Source organism: Cornus florida, unplaced genomic scaffold, assembly GCF_030987335.1.
Source record: "Cornus florida cultivar Cherokee Brave unplaced genomic scaffold, ASM3098733v1 CherokeeBrave_3.0.0_Hap2_Chr10, whole genome shotgun sequence".
NCBI classification, from domain to species: domain Eukaryota; kingdom Viridiplantae; phylum Streptophyta; class Magnoliopsida; order Cornales; family Cornaceae; genus Cornus; species Cornus florida.
Genome location: NW_026775580.1, coordinates 34,902,278 through 34,909,850, shown reverse-complemented (window position 1 = coordinate 34,909,850; position 7,573 = coordinate 34,902,278).

The following is a 7,573-nucleotide window of genomic DNA, read 5'->3' as shown; positions in this document are numbered from 1 at the left end:
GAGGGATGTTGAGTTGCATGAAAGATGTGGAGTTTGACTTGCATGTTTCCAAAAGCAATGTCCATCACCCCGGTTCGGCAATTAATTGATGCATTAGCAGTGGCTAAAAATGGCCTACCAAGGATCAAGGGAATATGCTTTTTTGGGTTATGGACTGGTTCCGTATCAAGAACCATGAAATCTACCGGGAAGTAGAATTTGTCCACTTTGATGATAACGTCCTCGAGAATACCTCGTGGATGCTTGACCGATCTATCGGTAAGTTGCAAAACCACGGAAGTCGGCTTAAGATCTCCCAAACCAAGTTGTAGGTAGACTGAATATGGAATTAAATTCACACTAGCTCCTAAGTCAAGGAGGGCCCTCTCGATTTTGTTGTTACCAATGACGCAAGAGATTATGGGGGCACCTGGATCCTTATACTTCGGAGGAGTGCTGTGCTGAATGATAGCACTAACATTTTCAGTCAACCTCACTTTTTTTTGCAAATGATTTTTAGAAGTGCGCTTTTGAGTGCACAAATCTTTGAGAAATTTTGCATAGGGAGGGATTTGCTTGATAGCATCCAAGAGGGGCAAGTTAATCTTCACTTGCTTGAAAACTTCCCACATGTTTTGAATTTTACAATTCTTGTTCCCAAAATGTGTCGACTCTTGAAGACGTTGAGGAAACGGAGTTTTTGGCTCATAAGTCGTGTCCACATTTGGGGTGACATGTGTGGGATTTCCGTGAATGGTATTTGGACAAGAATTTGGATTAGAAGAGCTTGAATTTGGATTTTTCAAAGGAGAAACTTCCTCACTTTTGTCTCCATCGACCTTGTTGTCAACCACTCTACCACTCCGAAGGGTGGTTATAGCTTGAACTTGTTCATGAGTCGGCCCACTCGGAGGAAGGGTTTCGTCAATCACATGCATTCCTCTAGGATTTTCAAAAGGTTGAGAGGGAAGCTTGCCCTTATCCTTTTGAAGCAATTGATTCACCGAGTTAGCTATTTGGCCCACTTGATTTTCGAGATTAGCTATGGATTGAGTATGAGAGTGAACCATTTGGAGAGTAGGCTGCAAGGATGTCAAGAGTTGCTTGTTGGCATCCATTATTTGCTTATTTAATGATTCCATCATTTGCTTGTTTGCAGCTGCTATCTCGTCAGTCGGACACACAGAAGGTTGATTGGAGACATTTGGATTGTAAGGAGGACGGTAGCTTGAAGAGGCTTGGAAAGGTCTACCTTGATATTGAGAAGAGGGCTGATTTTGCCGCCCTTGGTTTTAGAATTGGGAATTTTGTGGGGCTTGTTGCCGCCACGAGAAATTCGGATGATCTCGCCAACCCGGATTGTAGGTGTTGGAATATGGATTGTTCCCGGGTCGCGAGAACATGGCATTAGCTTGCTCTTGGTTGGGATTGGGAAATTGCTTCGGTGTGGGGCAATCTTCCGAGAGATAGAATGGACTAGTACACGAAGCACAAACTGAACTTGCCGAATTTTGAGACAACGAAGGAGGAAGATGTGGTGCCATCAATTGGTAGAATTTATGAGCGATGGCATCCACTTGAGATGATTCCTCCCTTATTGATTTTGGTTGACAAGGGTTGGTGTTGTTTGGAGTGGTTCAGTTCGGAGCCCTACGAGAATTGTGTTGAAGTGAATTTTCACTCAAATTCTCAAGTAAGGTCCAAGCCTCATCCGCATTCTTGGACATGAACATCCCACCACACGAAGAGTCAACCATGAATCTATGGGTTTCGGTCAAGCCAGCATAGAAAGCTTGCACTAATTGCCATTTTGGGATCAAATGATGAGGACATTTTCGAAGAAGATCTTGTAGCCTTTCCCAAGTTTCGTGGAGTTGTTCTCCATCAACTTGAGAAAAGCTTAGAATGGAACGCCTCATTTGGTTGGTTTTACTCACCGGATAATACTTCTTAAGAAATTTTTGTTGCAATTGAGCCCAAGAAGTAATAGAGTTGGGAGCAAGGGAGTTCAACCAATATTTTGCCCTATCCTTTAGGGAGAATGGGAAAAGATGGAGATGAAGTGCATTGTCCGGAAAACCTCTCAACCGGATGGTTGAGCAGATTTCAAGGAACTCATCAAGATGCTTATATGGATCTTCATTATCAAAGCCATGAAATGATGGAAGCATTTGAATGGTACTAGACTTGATCTCATATTGAGCTGCATCGATGTTTGGCATCACTATACAAGAAGGAGAAGCGTAGGTGGTAGGAATGAAATGATCTCTAAGAGTCATTGGTTCTACATTAGGAATTTCAGCCCTTTCATTCCCCGGATTTCCTATGTTATCCCCCATTGTATTGAATTCAGTTCCAAGATCCCTTGTAAGAGTGGGTTCCCTAAGGTTCCGTTTAAGAGTTCTTTCAAGTGAATTTATATCAATAGGCGAGTCAAGTGTGGGTAGAAAGAGTGACCTACGGCCAAACATCAACAACAAAGCATATATTCAACAACACAATTCATCATCAATACTCCACATACGATGTTCCCTTTCTCCTCAATTATCAAGACAGAAAATAAATGGCCACGACAAGGACCGATGCTTGTACACAAAATTAAACAAGATAATAGCCTCTACAAGGGCTTCACAACTAAATTAACTACTTCTAAAATTAACACATGTACGATATTCACAATTCGAAACTAGAAGTCACGAGACTTACTTGGGGTCCTCTAGACTTACAATTTGCTAGCAATCCCACGGCGAGCTTCGAGTCCCTAGAATCTTACAACACGAAGATGATCAAAACATACAAGGAATATTCACAAGACACAATATGCACAATCAAACTAAATTTAACCCTAAACTTTGGTTGCTAAACCGTTTACAAGTCCCCGCGCCAAAAATTGATCGGTTGATCAACTAACATCAACCTTCGCAATAGCACGAATCATTGTAAAATAGGGCTATTGGTCGAGTAAGTCGAACCACTGGGACTGCGCTAGTCTAAGGCAACCTAAGTGTTTAGAGTCATTCTTAGGACGATGAAGGGGTGTTCATAGAGCTTGTGTTTGTTGTCACTTAAATTAGGAATTCAAAGTGCATAAAACACTAATTTGCAAGGAATTTAGGATGAAAAGATTAAGAAGAGGAGACTAGGGAAGTGAATCCGCCTCCATCCCTATACATATGCTAGATTAGACCTAAATTTGGGGAAAAACAACATATGATGGTCAAGACTTACATAGCAACACATGGTTGCCATATAAGTAATCAAGAGGTACATTAGGTCTCAAACAAGTATAATCCATCAAAAGATAAACATGCTTAGACTACCTAACTAAGGTGTAGCTTATACACATTTACTTAAATGAGAGACTATCAAGTTCTTGACAAAATGATAAAGCACATGGAGTTAGAGATTAAGCATACACCATCAAAAGATTTCCTAAGCAATGGTCTATCAAGGTCACCTATCAACATGCCATGAAACCATTTCATAACCTTGCTTCCACTCTCACCATGAAAAACTCAAGCAATATGATTACTCTAAGACATCATCTAAGACAAGATAATCAACTTAAAGAAATCATCCATACATGTATCAACATTCATTACAACAAATGAGGTGCTCTTGGTTATGAAAAGACCATAAAATATACATGGCAAATCCCCAAAATAGACTATCCTAGGACATGCTTACAAGGGAGGGACTTCATCACCTCCCTAGAGAAAGAGTTAGTTACCCATTGCTAAGCTAGAAAAAGGAAGAAGCTCCATCCAAGACTCCATTTTCGTTCTCCTACTATAGCACTCAAGAACACCCTCCTCCTTGCTCTCTTCTCTCTCCTCTATCTCGCTAAAATATTCAAGGATAGCAAATGTGTGGCCTTTGGTAGCTTTTTATTCTCCAACAAAACCCTCTCTCCCCCCTCCAAGGAACACCTCCAACCACTTCATAAAGAAGGAAGATGGCATTGAGGAAACCAATGTGCAAGTGGCTGAAATTGAGCCATTTCCGAGTGCAATCTGCCTGATTTTCGAGCACTCGAAAAGTGATCTCGAGCACTCTAACTTAGTGCAATGTGCAAAATGCTCCTCTTGCTCAGCGCTGACCTATTTTGGTAAAACTGCTATAACTTTGTGCCCTGAACTCCGAATGATGATCTGTTTGAAGATTTGGAGAGCTGATTCAGTGCTTTAAAAGCTTCATGTTTTGATGAAGACCCAATTCTCAAGTCTGGTTGGTCGAAAATGAAGATCAAGTCAGAATTGCATTGCTGCCAGGCAGTTCTGCGCACCTCTGGAAACAAGGCCATAACTCTCTGCTCTGAGCTCCGAATGACAAACTGTTTGAAGATTTGGAAAGCTGATTCAGAGCTCTAAATCTTTCATCTTATGAGGGAAGTCCAGTTCTTAAGTTTGCTAGGTCAAAAATGGCGACAAAAGTCAGGATCACTGCTGCCAGAAATTCAGAAATGGCATCCTTTTTGTTCAAAATTCCGCATCATTTTTGCTTCCTTTTTGCACTTTAACCTGAAAATGCATAAAAACATGCAAATGGAGTTAATCTACATAAAATAATCAATTAATGGACTTTGTTAATGTAATTTAGGGCGCTTGAATATACAGTATTCAGCGCTTATCACCTTATCCTGAACATCTCAAGGAACCCTCCCACTTTGGTAAACAAGGGGAGAAAATTCAAGATATGATGGAGGTCTTTAAACAGGTCAAAATCAATCTTCCTCTGCTCGATGCTATAAAGCAAATTCCAGTCTATTCCAAATTTTTAAAGGACTTGTGCACTCTTAAGAGAAAATCTAAAAGCCAAGTTCCTAAGAAAGTTTGTCTCACCGAGCATGTCAGTGTTATTCTTAAGTACAACACTCCTCTAAAGGTTAAAGATCCTGGAGCTCCTACAATTTCTTGCACCATTGGAAATAATGTAATAGAGCGAGCACTCCTTGACCTTGGAGCAAGTGTTAATCTTATTCTTTCCTCGATGTATGAGAAGTTAGGTTTGGGAGATCTAAAACCTACATCGGTTGTTTTACAACTTGTTGACCGTTCTGTCAGACAACCACGAGGTATTATTGAAGATGTACTTATAAAAGTGGACAAGTTCTATTTTCCAGTTGATTTTGTAGTTCTTGATACAAAACTTGTCTACGATTCCAAAAAGTTTATTCCAGTCATTCTTGGGCGACCTTTTCTAGCCACACGAATACTTGCATTAACTGTAGGACTGGAGCCATGGATTTATCTTTTGGGAACATGAAAGTTAAGCTAAACATCTTCAATGCTATTCATCATCCCCACGATGATAGTGAATGTTTCTTCCTTGATGTTATTGATGAGTTAGTTGAGGAAACGCTCCTAACTATTTTGGCCAAGGATCCATTAGGAGCTTGTCTGTATCACTTCAACTATGAAGATGTTAATATCGATGCTGCAATAGCTGAAGTGAATTCGTTGCTCAACTCCACTCCTATCAGAGATTTTCCTCCATGGAAATCTAGGTTAGAGCCTCTTCCACCACTTTCTAGTACTCCGCCTATTCCTTCTTTAGAGTTTCCACCTAAGCTTGAGCTTAAGCCACTACCGGAAAAGCTCAAGTATGTTTTCTTGGGTTTAAATGACACCCTCTTGATAATCATTGCTTCCAATCTTACAAGTTCCCAAAAAAGTAGTCTCTTAAAAGTTCTTGAGAAAAATAAAGAGGTTATTGGGTGGAGTGTGGCTGATTTGAAATGAATTAACCCCACAATTTGCATACATTAAATTCATTTGGAGGAAGATTCCCAAACATCTTGAGAACTCCAACGAAGATTGAATCCTAATATGAAAGAGGTGGTGTTGAAGAAAGTTGTGAAGTTGCTAGATGCCGGAATAATCTACCCCATCTCAGATAGCAAGTGGGTGAGTCCTACTCAGGTAGTACCTAAAAAGACAGGTATTACAATAGTTGAGAATTCTGAGGGAGAATTAGTTCCACAATGCGCCACCACTGGATGGCGTGTGTGTATTGATTACCAGAAGCTTAACTCCGCTACTAGAGAAGATCATTTTCTACTTCTATTCATTGATCAGATTCTAGAGCGATTGGCTGGCCAGAGCTATTATTACTTTTTAGACGGATATTCTAGCTATAATCAGGTGGCAATAGATCCTAAGGATCAAGAGAAAACTACTTTTACTTGTCCATTTGGTACATTTGTATATAGACGGATGCCTTTTGGATTATGTAATGTGCCAACAACATTCCAGAGGTGTATGATGTCTATCTTTTCGGACATAGTTGAAAATTTTCTCGAAGTCTTTATGGATGACTTCTTTGTTTTCGGGTCCACATTCGAAAACTATCCCCAAAATTTTTCCCTAGTGCTTCAGGGTTGTAGGGAAACCAATCTTATTCGTAGATGGGAAAAGAGCCATTTTATGGTTCAAGAATGAATTGTGTTAGGCCATATCATTTCAGAGAGAGGTATTAAAGTTGATAGAGCTAAAGTAAATTTGATCTCCAAATTGCCTCCTTCTACCTCTGTAAGGGCAGTGCGATTATTTCTTGGCCACGCCGGGTTCTATCGACGCTTCATTAAAGACTTCAGCAAAATTTCCCATCCTTTGTGTAATCTACTTGCAAAGGACGCTCCTTTTGTCTTTGATGAATCATGCCCTAAAGCTTTCCATAAGCTTCGTTCTCTTCTTTCTTTAGCTCCTATCATGAATCCTCCGGACTGGGCTTTTCCATTTGAGATTATGTGTGACGCATCTGATTATGCTATGGGTGCTGTCTTGGGACAACGAGTGGATAAGCTTTCTCATGTTATCTACAATGCGAGCAAAGCTCTGTCAGATGCATAGTTGAATTATACCACCACTGAAAAAGAGTTGCTTGCAGTTGTCTTTGATGGGTGTGTCGCCGCACCATAAGTTTGAGAGTGTGCATTAAGGCGAGGGCCAAGTTTTACATTTGTACAAGCCACTATTACCTTTCACTATAAATATAGCTAGGGCGAGTAGGGAACATCCCAAGGGATTGGAGTCGTACTTGAATGTGAAAATGCAACTAGCGTTAGTAGGTCGAGTGATCAAACAAGTGATTGGTTGGTTGTTTAAACTAAAGAACAACTAAATTAAATTAAGTAAGAATTCAATGCTAAAGAGAGTAAGTAAGGGAGAGAGAGATCTTGAGGTTTAGAGATCACCACCAAGCAATGCATTTCTATATCATTGGCAAGTGATTAATGAGGGCAAATAGTGGGTTGCAATATTGGTGTGTGTGTATTTGGTTGATTCAATAAGCAAGTATGACTAGTTAAGCATGTATTATCTAAACATCATGTGAAAGGCACAATATATCTAAGTTATGAAGCATATATTGTCTAAATAACATGTGAAAGGCACAATAAATCAAAACAAGTTATTAATCCTTTCATTAAGCTCACAATCCAAAAATAACACAAGGATAGAGACATATGCTAATTGCATTCACAAGCTTGGATCATCAAACAACAAGCATAGATTGTCCTCCCATTTAACACTACACTACAACTACACTATATCTACACTACTAGCATGAAAATAAACTAGGGGAGAGGCACAAT